A 16,861-nucleotide genomic window follows, 5' to 3' on the forward strand; every position below is an offset into this window, starting at 1 on the left:
AATACAGCTCTATGCTGTATATAAGAAACACATCTAAAATTTTAAGTGGGAGAGATTCAGAAAGGTTAAAAATAAAAGCATGGACAATAAGTAACAGAAAAATGCAAAATAAATAAAATTCAGTGGTCATGATGTTCATATTTGAAAAGGAAGAGTTCAGAACAAAAAGCATGAAAGGAGAAAAAGGAAACTTTAAAATGCTGAAGTTAAGAGTCACAACAAGAACACAGAAATGATTAAAATTTTTCTTCCCAGTAACACAGCAAAATCTTTCATAAATTAGAAACTATAGAATATTCAAAAAGAATATATAAAAACATATATCCAAAATTTATAATCTAGCATAGCTCTCTCAATCTAAGATCAAGTAGACAAAAAAATCTGTAGGGATGTAGAAGACCTAAACAACAAAAACAACAAGAGGACCTCATGGATACATGTCAAACTCCAAACCCCAACAGAAAATACATCTTCTTTGTAAAAGTAAACAAAACATCTATGAAAATTAAAATACATGTGTCCACAAGAAATGATCAATTAATACCAAAATTAGAATACAGCATTCTATGACCAAAATGTTAATAAAAACAAAGAACTTTCTCCCTGAAAATTAAAAATATGCTATTAAACAACTCAGATTAAAAAAGAAATACAGGGTTTCCCTGGTGGTGCAGTGATTGAGAGTCCGCCTGCCGATGCAGGGGACATGGGTTCGTGCCCCGGTCTGGGAGGATTCCACATGCCGCGGAGTGGCTGGGCCCGTGAGCCATGGCCACTGAGCCTGCACGTCCGGAGCCTGTGCTCCGCAACGGGAGAGGCCACAACAGTGAGAGGCCTGTGTAGCGCAAAGAAAAAAAAAGAAATACAAAACTACAGAATTTCCCTATAGTAACAATGAATACACAACATATATGAAACTGTAAGATAGGGCTAAAACCATTATCAGAGGAAAATTCATAGCATAAATAAATATATCAATTAAATTGAACACAATGTGCCTTTTAAATGCAAATCAACCGATCCAGACCCTTCACCCCAACCCCCTCCTTTATAAGTTTCTCACACTCAGGACGTATCTACCTGCCCTAGCCACCCCAGGGCCACGTATCAGATAACTAGGGACAGCCCCTCTGCCCCAGAGCCTGTGAAATTATTCAATCTAGCCAATCCTAACCCTAATAACACTGGCTTCATAATTATTTAATATTTTATTGAAGTTATAAATTAATACGGAGAAACAGCAGAAAGCAATTAGAGGCATGAGAACTGAAAAGGAAGAAGTAACACCTCTTTACTTGCAGATGATATCTAGCAAAACCCCCAAATTGATGGAACATTACTGCAAACATAAGAGAATTTGGAAAATAGTGAGTGATAAAAACCAACATACAAAAATTAATACCATTCATTTCCACTCTTGCAACTTGGAAAATACAACAACAAAAAAAGCCTTCGTTTACAAAAGTGGGGTTGGGGAGAAGGAGAAAGAGACCAGACTTAGGCACAAATTTAGCAAGAGATGTCTAAAACTTAAGAAAACTATGAAAAATCTCTGAAAAACACAAAACTAGACTTGAACAAATGAAAATATACAGGACATTCTTGGATAGGAAGACCCACATCATAAAGGTTAAAGTTCTTCCTAAGTTAACTTCTAAATAGAATACAATTCCAGTAAAAGTACCATTTTTTCCTAGAGCATTAAAAGTTGTTTTTAAAGCGCATTAGAAGGCATAAAAACAAGCAAGATTTGTCAGAATAACTGAAAAAGAATGAAGGAGATCTAGCACAACCAGATACTAAAAGATATCATAAAGCCTCAATACTTAAGTTGATGTGTTCTTCATGTTTGAACAGACATACAAACCAATAATGTAAAACAGAAAATCCAGACACAGATTTAACTGCTTATGGAATTTTTAGTATAAGGGGAAGTGGCTAAGAAATCAGTAAGGAAATGGACTTTTAAATGAAGGCTGTTGTCATAGAGCTACGAGTATAAAATTTGATACATTCCTCAACTATAAAGCAGCAGAAATTCCATCAGAGACTTGAAATGTAAAAAATTATATAAGTACTCAAGGAAGCATGGGTGAATAGCTTTATTATCTGAATTGGAAAAAGTTCTCTAACTATAACACAAAATCCAGTAACGTAATTAAAAGATTGATAAATTTCATGATAATATTTTTGTGGGGTAAAACATTCAACAACTTAAGCCAGGTAAAAAGACAGATATACTGGGAAAATATGTCTGCAAATTATATCCTAAAAGTTTAGTTTTCTAAATGTAGAGAAATCTTCTAAATATAGAAAGAAAAAAAGTCAACCCGAAAAGGAAAAAAAAAAAATATGGACCAGAGATATGGAAAAACAGTTCACCCAAAAAGAAATTCACATAACCCTTACTCATTTGAAAAGATGATCAATCTCTCTCATAACAAGGTAATAGGAACTTAAAGCTAAATGAGATATAATTTCAGCAAAAATCCAAAAGCTGCCAGGTTCTGAAGAAACAGGCATTTTCACATATTGCTGATAGGAATGCAAAATATAAATAAGCCCTCTGGAGAGGAATTTAACACTAGTAATCAAAAAAAAAATTTACATTTAGCCTCTGACTCAGCACCCTTTTCCAGGAATCTACCTCAAAGATGCCCCGGTAAAAACAGAACTTTTAACAAGGCTATCTATGGATGTATTGTTTGTAATAGTGAAAAAAGCAGAAACATACATCAGTAACAGACTGATTGAATATGCTTTCGAATATTCACTAGTGGACCATTATGCAGCTGTGAAAAGGAATAAGTAATCTCTCTTCATATTTCTATGCAGTGATTCCCAGTTTATACTGTACAGTAGAAAAAGCAAGGTAGAGAAAGTTACATAAATTAATCTATTTATCTAAGTAAAGGGTCAGTACAAATACACACACATACATATACACACACATATACTTAAAAGTGGAAGGATTTAAAAAATGGAAGGATAGACCACAAACGTTTGATGGTTACTTAAAAGGGAAGATGAAAATAGGGTGAAGGACATGAGGATAGAAGCTAGATCTCCCTGCTTAAATCTTGTTTTTATACAGTTGATTTTGGAACCATGTAAATATTATACATAATTATAAAACTAGGTCAATTTTGTAATAAAAGACAGTAGCTTAAAATTTGAAATAAATAAACCTAACTCAAATTGATGGTGTAACTATACAGAAAGGAATTATTTAGTTATATATACACTAGACATATTTGCTTTAAGGGCAGAAAGAACTGTGAAAGAAATTTTAAAAACCTTAAACTATTTCTAGTAATCACAGTATAGATATTAGCGGTGATATTATTCTAAGACTGTTGTCTGAATTGTAAAGAAAATGAGTATGCTAGTGTTTTATATAATGAGGGTTTTGACACGGGAAAAGAGAGTTATTGCTTATTTTCAAAACTATATATTTCCTCACTTGACTATCTGAATAAGCCTTTACACAATGCCCAGTGACCAACCCTGTCATAATTAACACCCCATTACCCAAATCACAGTCTCTTAATATTTTTCACCTAAAGAATCCAGGGCTCTTTGGAGAGAAGAATGATTTCAGATCTTGCAAGAAAATATTAAAGATTAATCTGGAAAATTGTGTCATATTAGAAAGCAAAAAGTTATCAAGATTACTGAAAAGATTCAGGAACCAACTTGATGAAGCTCCCGTTAGCCAAAGATAGGAAAATTTGAACATCAGTAAGAATACTGAAACCAACTGAAACAAAAATATGTTTAAATCCACAAGTTCATAATGAATCTCAAAAAAAAAAAAAAAATCTTGTTGGTCACCTTCAAAGAAGGTTAGGGAAGTGATTCATTATTTTGAAAAATAGTAAGTCAAAAGAGTGCATTAAGTGTTTACCTCAGAGTAGATAAACATATTTCAGAGTAGCCTTACAGTTAATGCAGTGCTGTTTCTCTTTATAGAAATATTCCAGCAAATAAAGAAGGAATGGCATATTAGAATACCACCATCTTATAATCCCTAATGAGTTAATGGATTTCAGTAATGATTACCAATGGCTGCTAACATAACAGAAGAGAAGAAAAATTCCTGACAGAAGTACTTAATACCACTTAAACACTACTGATAAAATGTTTGAACCTGAATCTGATCAAGCCTCTAGATATAACCATCGATTTACAAAAATACAAGGAACAAAGAAACATGGTAAAGGACATTATGGGATGAAATCAGCAAAGTCCACAGTATGAGAATCCAAAGTCATATGACCCAGCTTCTTTTGAAAAAAAAAATAATTGCAAGGAGGGAGGGAGTGCGAGAGAGAGAGAGCATAATTTATGAATTAAAAGATATTTAAGCAATATGTAAGCCAATACACTGTACTGATCTTACTCAGATCCTGGAGCAAACTAACCTTGAAAGTGTACAACTAGAGAAACTCAATCATTAACTGGATAATTGATGATATTAAAGAACTGTTAAATTTTTGGACAATAATGCAATTGTCATTTTGTTCTAAAAATGAGCCCTCATCTGAGTGTGGAGAAAAGGGAACCACTGCACACTATTGATGGGAATGTAAATTAGTGCAGCCACTATGGAAAACAGTATAGTGGTTCGTTAAAAAACTTAAAATAGAACTACTGTATGATCCAGCAATTCCACTCCTGGGTATATATATCTAGAAAAAAACAAAAACTTTAATGCAAAAATATACATGCACCCCAATGTTCATAGCAGCACTATTTACAACAGTCAAGATACGGAAACAACACAAGTGCCCATCAATAGATGACTACTTAAGAAGATATATATACACAATGGAATATTACTCAGCCATAAAAAAGAATGAAATATTGCCATTTGCAGCAACATACATGGACGTAGAGAATATTATACTTAGTGAAGTAAGTCAGACAGAGACAGACAAATACTATAGTTTGTGGAATCTAAAAATAATACAAATGAACTTATTTACAAAAGAGAAACACAGTCACAGATATAGAAAACAAACTTATGGTTACCACAGGGGGAGAGGGAGGAAGGGATGGACAAATTAGGAATATGGGATTATCAGATACAAACTATTATACATAAAGAGATAAGCACCAAGGATTTACTGTATAGCATAGGGAATTATATTCAATATCTTGTAATAATCTATAATAGAATATAATCTAAAAATATATAACTGAAACACTTTGCTGTACACCTGCAACTAACACAATATTGTAAATCAATTATGCTTCAATTAAAAAAGAAGAACTCTCATCTTTTACAAAGACACACTGAAATATTCACAGAAACTGATTATGATGCCTGAAAGTTTCTTCAAATTGATCTAGGGTGGGTGACGTATAGCTGAAATAAAATTGACCATGGGTTGATAAGAGTTGAAGCCTAACGGCAGGTTATGAGGGATCATTTTATTACTCTTTCTATATCTGTTTTAATTTAACATTTTGCATTTTAACAAGCTAAGGAAGAAGAAAAATCTACACAGCTTTTGCTGATTTTATTTTCAAGATTTATTCCTTTCCTCTGCCACAGCATTAACTCCCAGCTGGTTTGTAGAACTTATTAAAAATAATTCCTATTTTTATTCCTTTTATTATTAATTTTACTGTACTGGAGACAGAAATATACTGAACAACCATTTTTCTTCAGAACAATGCACTAAATGTGATGGAAACCATAAAACAGGAGCAGCCACTACCTCTTTCCTTGAGAACTTTGAAATCTACTAAGAAAAATAAGTATGTATGTAATAATCTAAATGTGAGAAGAATTTTAACAAGAATAGTTATATGTATAACTGAATCACTTTGCTGTATACCTGAAACTAACACAACATTGTAAATCAAATGAACTCCAATACAAAATAAAATATTTTTAAAAAAGAAAAATAAGTATATAAATATTTTAGGAGACTGATCTATAACCTTATTAATCACAGTCCTCATTTTTGCACAGTACATTGTATTACAAAATGTGTGACCTACTTACAATCTACTCCATTAGGACTACTGTGAAAGTTAAATGAGAATGTGTTAAAAGCACTCAGCATTGTACCTAGCACATAAGAAATGGTGGCTAAAACACCACCAATCCTTAATCCACGGGTCTTGTTACTAAAACATGGTACCATATTAACATGAAAATTTAGGAAATGGAAGGATGCACAACAGAAGACAGAGAATAGAGCAAACTGTTGTGCTGTTTAAACTGCAGGTAGTCCCTGGAAAAAGTGAATTCTGAACTGACGTTTTCTACAAAGGATGGATGTAGATTGCAGGAGAAGGACATCACTAACCGGAATATTACAAGAGTCAAGATACAGAGACCAGCTACAGCAAATAATTTAATGTAGTTATGTATACTGAAGTAAAGGAAAGTAATAAGAGGTAAAATTGGAGAGGTGGACGGGGCGGGGGGCAAAAAAGAGAAGGATGACATGCCTTGCAGACTCTGTTCAGGATTTGAAGATAACTATTTCAGGGAAAAGTATCAATACTTCTTCCCTACCCATAAGATTTTCTTCAGTGTGAATCTAAAGCATGTATAGTATTTGACCCCTGGTTTCTCTTTACTCAATTACTCATTTCTTCTTTTTGGAGGAATACTGCCCTCTGTGGTCGGTAAATTTAAGAATTAATTGGGACTGCTCAGTGCAGTTCTGCCCTTTTTTATCCCCCTCCCCTCAAGAAGCTGCCTACAGGGGTCCATACCATCTTGTACTCTTCACACGGAGAGTCTGGCACTGGTTCCACACTGCTTCCTCATACAGCCCCAAAGGTAGCCTTCAGCAGTGATGAAGGTGATACTTGGCCTTCATCTACCACCCCTCTATTTTAGATAAGACTTTATTCAGGACATGGGCTGAGAAGAGGATGCTAATTAGTAGGCCAACTCAAAGACTTCATTAATAATATGAGCAATAGGAACACACTAAAAGTCCTTCGATAGAGGAGATTTTAAAAAGCTTCAAGTAACTTATCCCAGCTACTTTTGTGGAAAGGAGCAGAGATAAGAGCTAATTAAATTAATCTAGTTATAGGAAACAAGGACTGGGCCTACAAGTTTCTATTTTCTAAGACAGAGGCTGGCAAACTTTTTCAGGTAAAGGGCCAGATAAAAATATTTTAGGTTTTCTGGACCACATAACGGTTTTTGTGTAAGTTTTTTAACCCTTTAAAAAAGTAAAAAACTAATATTAGCTTATGGGATGTACAAAAAAAGGCCATGGGTTATACACAAAAGAGACTGTGAGACATATTTAGCCCATGAGCCATAGTTAGTCCAACTTCTGTCAAGGGGCAATTCTTCTAAACAAAGGATTATGTCCTTGCAAAAACTATAAAACAAATTCCAGTAAGCAAAGATTAGCCAATTTCCGTCAATAAACTCGCTTAGTTAAAATCACTCTGGGGGGACTTCCCTGGTTGCACAGTGGTTAAGAATCTGCCTGCCAATGCAGGGGGCACAGGCTCGAGCCCTGGTCTGGGAAGATGCCACATGCCACAGAGCAACTAAGCCCATGCACCACAACTACTGAGCCTGCGCTCTAGAGCTCGCAATCCACAACTACTGAGCCCACGCACTGCAACTACTGCAGGCTGCGTGCCTAGAGCCCGTGCTCCGCAACAAAAGAAGCCACTGCAATGAGAAGCCCGCACATCGCAACAAAGAGTAGCCCCCGCTCACCGTAACTAAAGAAAGCCCATGCACAGCAATGAAGACCCAATGCAGCCAATAAAAATAAATTTATTTATTTAAAAAAAAACAAACCCACTCTGGGGCTCTGGCCCTTGCTTCGTAATAGAGTCAGTCCCTCAGATGTTGCTTTTAAAGCCCCTGTACATAATATACACACACATACACATTCTTACAATCACATAGGTTATTGATCAACAAAACAACAATTTTGGAGGCTTGCATATGTGCAATGCTCTGCTAGGAAAGCTTCACTCTTCTCATTGTTGACTAATGCTGACCATCACCTTACGTAGCATTGTGCTGCTAGAGGACTGTAATGTACCTGCTGGTTCAAATGCAAAGTAAAAGAGACTAAATACCACGTAAGAAATGAAGATGCAGGGGGACCTTGAAGATGGCGGAAGAGTAAGACGCAGAGATCACCTTCCTCCCCACAGATACACCAGAAATACATCTACACGTGGAACAACTCCTACAGAACACCTACTGAAGGCTGGCAGAAGACCTCAGACCTCCCAAAAGGCAAGAAACCCCCCCACGTACCTGGGTAGGGCAAAAGAAAAAAGAATAAACAGAGACAAAAGGATAGGGACGGGACCTGCACCAGTGGGAGGGAGCTGTGAAGGAGGGAAGGTTTCCACACAATAGGAAGCCCCTTCGCGGGCGGAGACCGCGGGAGGCAGAGGGGGGAGCTTCGAAGCCGTGAAGTGCATAGCAACAGGGGTGCGGAGGGCAAAGCGGGGAGATTCCCGCACAGAGGATTGGTGCCGACCGGCACTCACCAGCCCGAGAGGCTTGTCTGCTCACCCACCGAGGCGGGCGGGGCTGCGAGCTGAGGCTCTCGGTCGGAGCGCAGGGAGAGGACTGGGGTTGGCGGCTTGAACATAGCCTGAAGGGGTTAGTGCACCACGACTAGCCGGGAGGGAGTTCGGGGAAAAGCCTGCACCGGCCGAAGAGGCAAGAGACTTTTTCTTCCCTCTTTGTTTCCTGGTGCGCAAGGAGAGGGGTTTAAGAGCGCTGCTTAAAGGAACTCCAGAGACGGGCGCAAGCCACGGCTAAAAGCGCGGACCCCAGAGACGGGCGGGAGACACTAAGGCTGCTGCTGCCACCACCAAGGGGCCTGTGTGCGAGCACAGGTCACTATCCACACCCCTCTTCCGGAGAGCCTGTGCAGCCCGCCACTGCCAGGTTCCCGGGATCCAGGGACAACTTCCCCGGGAGAACGCACGACGGGCCTCAGGCTGGTGCAACGTCACGCCGGCCTCTGCCGCCGCAGGCCCGCCCCGCATGCAGTGTCCCTCCCTCCCCCTGGCCTGAGTGTGCTAGAGCCCCCGAATCAGCAGCTCCTTTAACCCCGTCCTGTCTGAGCAAAAAACAGACGCCCTCCAGCGACCTACACACAGAGGCAGGGCCAAATCCAAAGCTGAGCCCCTGGGAGCTGTGAGAACAAAGAAGAGAAAGGGAAATCTCTCCCAGCAGCCTCAGAAACAGCAGATTAAAGCTCCACAATCAACTTGATGTACCCTGCATCTGTGGAATACATGAATAGACAACGAATCACCCCAAATTGAGGAGGTGGGCTTCGAGAGCAAGTTCTATGATTCTTTCCCCTTTTCCTCTTTTTGTGAATGTGTATGTGTATGCTTCTGTGTGAGATCTTGTCTGTATAGCTTTGCTTCCAACATTTGTCCTAGGGTTCTATCCATCCATAGTATTGTAAAAAAATTTTTTTCTAAATAATTAATTTTAATAACTTTATTTTACTTTACCTTCTTTCTTTCTTTCCTTCCTTCCCTCCTTTACACAACGAATCATCCCAAATTGAGGAGGTGGTCCCTGAGAGCAAGATTTATGATTTTTTTCCCCTTTACCTCTTTTTGTGAGGGGGTATCTGTATGCTTCTGTGTAAGATTTTGTCTGTACAGCTTTGCTTCCAACATTTGTCCTAAGGTTCTATCCGTCCCATTTTGTTTTTTCTAAATAATTATTTTTAATTCAATAACTTTATTATACTTTATTTTATTCTACTGTATCTTCTTTCTTTCTTTTTTCCTTCCTTCCCTCCTTCCTTCCTTCCTCCCTCCCTCCTTTCTTCTTGCCTTCTTTGCTTCTTTCTTTTCTTCCTTCCTTCCTTCCTTCCCTCATTTCTTTCTTTCTTCATACTTCTACTAATTCTCTCTACTTTTTCTCCCTTTTATTCTGAGCCGTGTGGATGAAAGGCTCTTGGTGCTCCAGCCAGGAGTCAGGGCTCTGCCTCTGAAGTGGGAGGGCCAACTTCAGTACCCTGGTCAACAAGAGACCTCCCAGCTTCACATAATATCAAACAGCAAAAATCTCCCAGAGACCTCCATCTTAAAAAGAAATGAAGATGCAGAAAGGCATAAACTTTATAGTATTATTTTCTTCTGCCAACGTCTTTAGTATAGATGAAACTTTTATATCAAACTGGATATAAAACATGCAATTTCTTATACTTTCATTCACATAAATTTAAAAAGTAGTCTCTCTTCTTGCACAACTATAGTCACTGCATGTAAAAGAAGTTTTTGATACCAAAGAACCAAGACAAACATGTCCCAGAGGGGTTGTTTTTTTTAAACCACAGTCTTTCTAAGGGATTTGCACCCTGCAAAACTGGATGTTTAACTGCAGTTATTTATGATTTATCAGTGTTAAAATGCCTATGGGCTAAATACAAGAAAATAACTTTAGTGTTTTTTATTATTCTCTCAGTCTCATAACTCATATTTGAAGAAATTGAATCTCACATTCCCTTTAGAATTTACCCTTCAGCCAAGACCAAGATTAGAGAAATTTCAGACTGAAGAAAAAGAAACTCTTCAGAAGGTTTAGAGAAATGAACAAAGGAGGGTCCTAACACAAAGCTTTTGTAACCTTAATAAATATATAGAGACTCATGTGTGTACTTTCCCTAAGGGTTGGACACCTTTTCCAGAGAAGAGCCCCTTAGAACTTCTAGTGTCTCCATATGTATTATAGGGCACAAGGAATATCACCTTTTTTTTTTTTTTTTTTTTTTGGGGGGAACCAGGGAAGCCCCATCACCTTTGTTTTAATTAATAGGCCTTTTTGAGCAGCTTTAAGTTTATAGAAAAAATAAGTATAGGGAATTCCCATATACCTTCTCTCCTTACCCCAAAACACACAGTTTCCCCTATTATTAATACATTGCATTAGTGTGGAACATTTGTTACAATTGATAAACAATATTGATATATAATTATTAGCTAAAATCCATAGTTTACATTAGGGCCCACTCTTTGTGTTGTATAGTTCTATAGGTTCTGAGAAATGCAGTGTCATACATCCACCATTATTATATCATACAGAATAGTTTCACTGCCCTAAAAAATGCCCTGGGCTTCACCTATTCCCCTCCTCCACCTCCTCCTCCCCATGAATCCCTGGCAACCACTGACCTTTTTACTGTCTCCATAGTTTTGCTTTTTCCTGAATGCTGTATAGTTGGAATCACACAGTCTGTAGCCCTTTCATACTGGCATCCTTCACTTATCAATATAAGTTTTCTCCATGTCTTTTAATGGTTTGATAGGTCATTTCTTTTTATTACTAGCTCTTGTTAAGACAGAAAAAGTAATTCCCAAAGAATTTAAGGTCTTACCAAAAAGTCATTGATTGAAGGATATACAATAATTCTAGGTGAATAGGTGGAGCTTACAAGTAGGGTACACCGTTACCTGCCAAAACTTGTTTTCACAGGTTCTTCATTCAAGTAGTTGATACACAATTTTGTTAGAATTTCCAAATATAACAGTATCCCCAAAATAATGAAAAATGGCAGAAATATAGTTAATACACATTGTCTCTCATTCCAGGTTATGATCAAAGTCAAGCATCACCAGAGCAGAGAGACATAAAGGAGATACATGTGCCTATTTTCAGAGATGTGTCCATTTGCAAATAGGTACAAATAGGCTCTGGAAGTGGAAAAACAACCCATTTTTAATTATGTCTGTGCTATTGTAGAATCCTCACCATCATGTAAGGGAGCTCCATGTTGTGCAGCTTGTATTTCAACACATATTGGTGGAACAAGCACAGGATACTAGTTCCTATTCTGATACTTACTAGTTCTGATTTCAACAAGTCACCTTTCCTCTGTGAGCTTCAGGACCTTCATCTGTAGTGTGGAGAAAACAGTGTTCCCCTCCTGACTCCGAGCTATTGTGAGGATCAAAGGAGACTGAGATGAATAGAGGAGATAAAGGTGATGCCAGGGGCAACACTGACAAACCTCTAAAAGGTTTACTCTGTTGCTGTTGTAATAATAATGTTAATGGTGTTGTTATTTGACTCCCCATCCTAACCCCTCTTCTATTCCCTGGCACTCAATAAGATGTTGTCAGGGAGATCATCATAAAGGAACCTGCTTAAGCAGGGAAACAAAAGACCCTCTAAACTAGAAAGTAAATCAGCATCATAGGAAAGGACAATAAGTTATGCATCAGAAAAGAAAGTGTCAAAACCTTTCTAAAAGGAAAATTGTCCGTGGTTGCAATGCGGACCCGACATGAACCACTAGGCTTCCAAGATAGCAGACTGGTAGGAAAGGCAGAACACACCTCCTGGTGGCTGAAGGGCAAAGAAGTATCACAACCTAAAAGTCTTCTGCAGGACACTTCACAGCAGCAAGAAAAGGGGGGGCATCCTGGCTGAATGCTGAAATGTGGTTAAACCTGGTTTCCTCTTCACTCTAGCTGCAGAATTGCACTGCTCTAACTGGCCCAACAGAGAGCCAACTGTTGAAAGCACAACTCTCCTTAAGTGAGATTGACTCAGATAATCCAAGATGGTCACAGTAACTAAAACAAATTAATTCCTTCCCTTTGGTTTCCTTGGTAGGGGAGGGGTAGGAAGTGTTCCTAACAAAATAACAACAGAGGAATAGCAAACTGTTTAGAACACCCCCACCCCTCTAAAACAGAAAGCCACTGTTAGCCAGAAGGAAGATTTATCTTTGCTGTTTTGGTCTATGATGCTTAGAAATGAAGCTAAAAATCACATCCTTAACAAATCTAGGAGAGAGCCCAACAGGCGCCAAGCACACCAGGTCAACATGATACCTGGTGTATGTCTGTGCCAAAAAGATATAACTTTACTCTCAAATGCATGTATAACCAAATACTGAAGGTAAATACTGATAGTCTACAAACACCTTCTAAAACAAAGGTAAGAGTTCTAGTCAAAATAGTAGAAATTTATACTTGAATAAGCCATCTGTACTCCAAACACAGAGAAACAGAGTATTAAAATAAAGAAATGAAAAGAGATAGACACAAAACCTAGATAAACACCTCTCTTTAGTGGAAATAAAACAAAATCAAAAAGCAATAAAAACAACAGAGGCCCTGGCCCTGCTGAGTTCTGGTCACAGCGACTGCTCTCGAAGTTCAGCCCTTATTTAAGAAGGTTCCCCTATGAAAAGGGGAACCTGGCTCATTGTTTGAGGACAGGTGCTGGAGGTGCCGTCTAAATACAGTCTTCAGCAAGGGAGCTAAACGAAAACCGTTACCACTTATGGCTTTGATTTTGAGCAAGCTGTGGGATGAGGAAGGTAAGAGGTCACAGACAGAATCTAAAGATCAGGGAAATGAATCAAGCCACACGCTGACTCTGCGACTAGATCTGAAACATCCTATCACATGGAACAAGGAGCCCTGAAATGACAATAAAAACAGAATTATAGGCTAACAATCCAGGGAATAAGAGAAAGTGAGAAGGGGTAGAAAAAAATTTGCCGCAAGCGTTAGAACAAAACAAAACCACACACAACATCAAAACACAGGAGCGGTACCTCACTACACAATTTTATAAAAACCACATGTGGGTAATTTCTTCAAATTTCTTATCTAATTCATGAATTCTGCTGTTTAAACCATTCGTTGTGTTCTTTAGTTAAATAGTAAGGTAAAAATGTTAAGAAATGAGCAGGACAGAATGACAAGTTCTGATGGAATTTCAGAAGGACATTCAGTACTTTTATTCATAGAGAACCAGAGGTCTGTATTATCTGATTCACCTGAGAACCTCTGAGCCATTTTCAACTTAGCCCTTCAATGAACAACTTAAATTTCTTCTCCACTATGAAGGCTTTCTTCCCCACCCATGTCATCTGTCTCTCTTTTAAGCTATTTGTCCAAACCCCGTAATCACATACTTGTCACTCATTCTGTACTTTTCTGTGTTACCGCTTAGAGAGTTGGTTAAGCATATTTCATGAATTCATCTTATTGGAAAATTTTACAACTGAATAGTTCTCATTATATAAATTCCACTGGGTAGAAAGGAAAAATAAGGGGAGAGTGGAGGTAGGTGGAGGGTAAGCAGTCAGTGAAAAGTCACTCATAACAAATGACAGGGAATATCATCCTAAGAGGGGAAAGGAAATGCAAGCCTCTAAAAATAACTTACTAAAGATCCAGAAGAAAGGAGAATAACCTGGAGGAGAAGATGACAGAATACGGGTTTTGAAGAGACAGGATGGAGGAAAGGGTGTGATAAAGTTTTACAAGTAAATATAAAAATGTAACAACTAAATGTAGTTGACTCCATGGAAAATAAAATTAGAGATGTGGAAGCCAAAATTGAGAACCTCTCTTAGAATGTGCGAGAAAAGATTTTTATAAGTAAAAATGGAAAGATAACACCCAGGCAACAGATATGTAACATAACAACTGTGTGAAGGGACACTAATGATGGGAATAGAGGAACAGGCAAGAAAAACTTTCTTGGTTGAAAAAAAAATCAAATATGTAAATTAAAGGACTCATTACTTTCCAGTCAAAATCAATCTGGACTCTCACTGGGCTACAATCAATATGTCCACAGGCTGTGTTCCTTTTTGGAGGCTCTACAGGAAAATGTTTCCTTGCCGTTTTCAACGTCTAGAATTCACCCACGTTCCTTGGCTTGTGCTTCCCCTTTCCCCCACACCTTTCCTCTATCTTCAAGCCAGCAATGGCAGTCTAAATCCTTCTCCCACCTCAGCACATCACTCTAACTACTCTTCTGCCTCTGTCTTCCACTTTTAAGAATGCTTGTGGTGATATTGGCCCCATCTTGACCATCCAAACTATCTCCCTATTTTAAGGTCAGCTAATTAGCAACTTTACTTCTATCTGTGACTTAAACTGCACTTTGCCATACAGGGTAACGTATTCACAAGTTCTGGGGATTAGGAAGTGGACATCTTTTTTTGCGGGGGTGGGGGGGAATTATTCTGCCTACCACAGCCTCCTAATACAGTTTGCTTCACTGTGTTTGAGAATCTGTACTCATGCTGTACCTGATTTAATTTAGCTGATACTCTCCTAAACATCTGAGCTATCTTCTGTTTAGTCTTTCAACATTTACCTTATAATTCTTCCTCACATTGAAACCTTTCTTGACACTTCCACAATCCTATCTCCCTTTTAAACTTATGATCTCAACCAAATATTCACATAACTTTTGAATAATTCTATAATTTACTGTGTTACTTTAATAATTCTGTTTTGTGTATACTGATCTCCAAATAAACTTTAATCTCCATGGAGAAAAATATGTTCACAAAGCATTTCTAAAAGCATACCTCATTTTATTGCAGTAACCCTGCTAGAGCAAGACCACCTGCACAATTTTTCCAACAGCATTTTCTCACTTCTTGTCTCTGCATCACATTTTGGTAATTCTCATACTATTTCAAACTTTTTCATTATTATTATATTTGTCATGATGATCTGTGATCACTCATATTTGATTTGACTGTTGTAATTGTTTTGGGGCACCACAACACGCATATAAGACATCAAACCTAATGGAAGTGTTATGTGTGTTCTGACTGCTCCATCAGGCTGTTCCCTGTCTCCCTCCCTCTCCTCTGGCCTCCCCATTCCCTGAGATACTACAATATTGAAATTAGGCCAGTTAATAATCCTACAATGGCCTCTAAGTGTTCAAGTGAAAAGAAGAGTCGCACACTTCTCACTTTCAATCAAACGCTAGAAATGATTAAGTTTAGTGAGGAGTTATGTTAATGGCCAAGATAAGCTGAAAGCTAGGCCTCTTGTACCGAACAGTTAGCTAAGCTGTGAATGCAAAGAATAAGTTCTTGAAGGAAAGTAAAAGTGCTACTTCAGTGAACACATGGATGATGAGAAAGCAAAACAACCTTATTGCTGATATGGAGAAAGTTTTAGTGGTCCAGATGGAAGATAAAACCAACCACAACATTCCCTTGAACCAAAGCCTAATCCACAGCAAGGTCCTAACTTTCTTCAATTCTATGAAGGCTTGGAGAAATGAGGAAGCCACAGAAAAGTTTGAAGCTTGCTTCAAACTTTGGTTGGTTCATGAGGTTTAAGGATAGACACCATCTCCATAACTTCAAAGAGCAAGGTGAAGCATAAAGTGCTGATGTAGAGGCAGCAGCAAGTTTTCCAGAAAATCTAGGTAAGATAATTAATGAACGTGGCCACACTAAACAACAGATTTTCAATGTAGACAGTCTTATTGGAAGAAGATGTTATCTAGGATTTTCATAGCCAATGAGGTGAAGTCAATGCCTGGCTTCAAAGCTTTAAAGGAATAGCTGACTCTCTTGTTAGAAGCCAATGCAGCTAGTGACTTTAAGTTGAAGCCAATGATCATTTACCGTTCTTAAAATCCTAGGGTCCTTAAGAAATATGCTAAATCTGCTCTGCCTGTGCTCTACACATGGAACAACAAAGCCTGGATAACAGCACATCCATTTATAACATGGTTTACTGAATATTTTCAGCTCACTGTTGACACCTACTGCTCAGAAAAAAAAAGATTCCTTTCAGAATATTACTGCTCACTGACGATGCACCTGGTCACCCAGGAGCTCTGAGGGAGATGGACAATGAGATTCTTGTTGTTTTCATGCCTGCTAACATCACATCCATGCTGTAGCCCATGGACTAAAGAGTTAATTTCAACTTTCAAGTCTTATTCTTAAGAAACATATTTTGTAAGGCTATGGCTGACATAAATAATGGTTCCTCTGATGGATCTGGGCAAACCACGTTGAAAACCTTCTGCAAACTATTTACCACTCTACATGCCCTTATGAACATTTTTGATTCATGGGAA

This window comes from Neophocaena asiaeorientalis, unplaced genomic scaffold (genome assembly GCF_003031525.2).
Source record: "Neophocaena asiaeorientalis asiaeorientalis breed wild unplaced genomic scaffold, Neophocaena_asiaeorientalis_V1.1 scaffold72, whole genome shotgun sequence".
Lineage (NCBI taxonomy): Eukaryota > Metazoa > Chordata > Mammalia > Artiodactyla > Phocoenidae > Neophocaena > Neophocaena asiaeorientalis.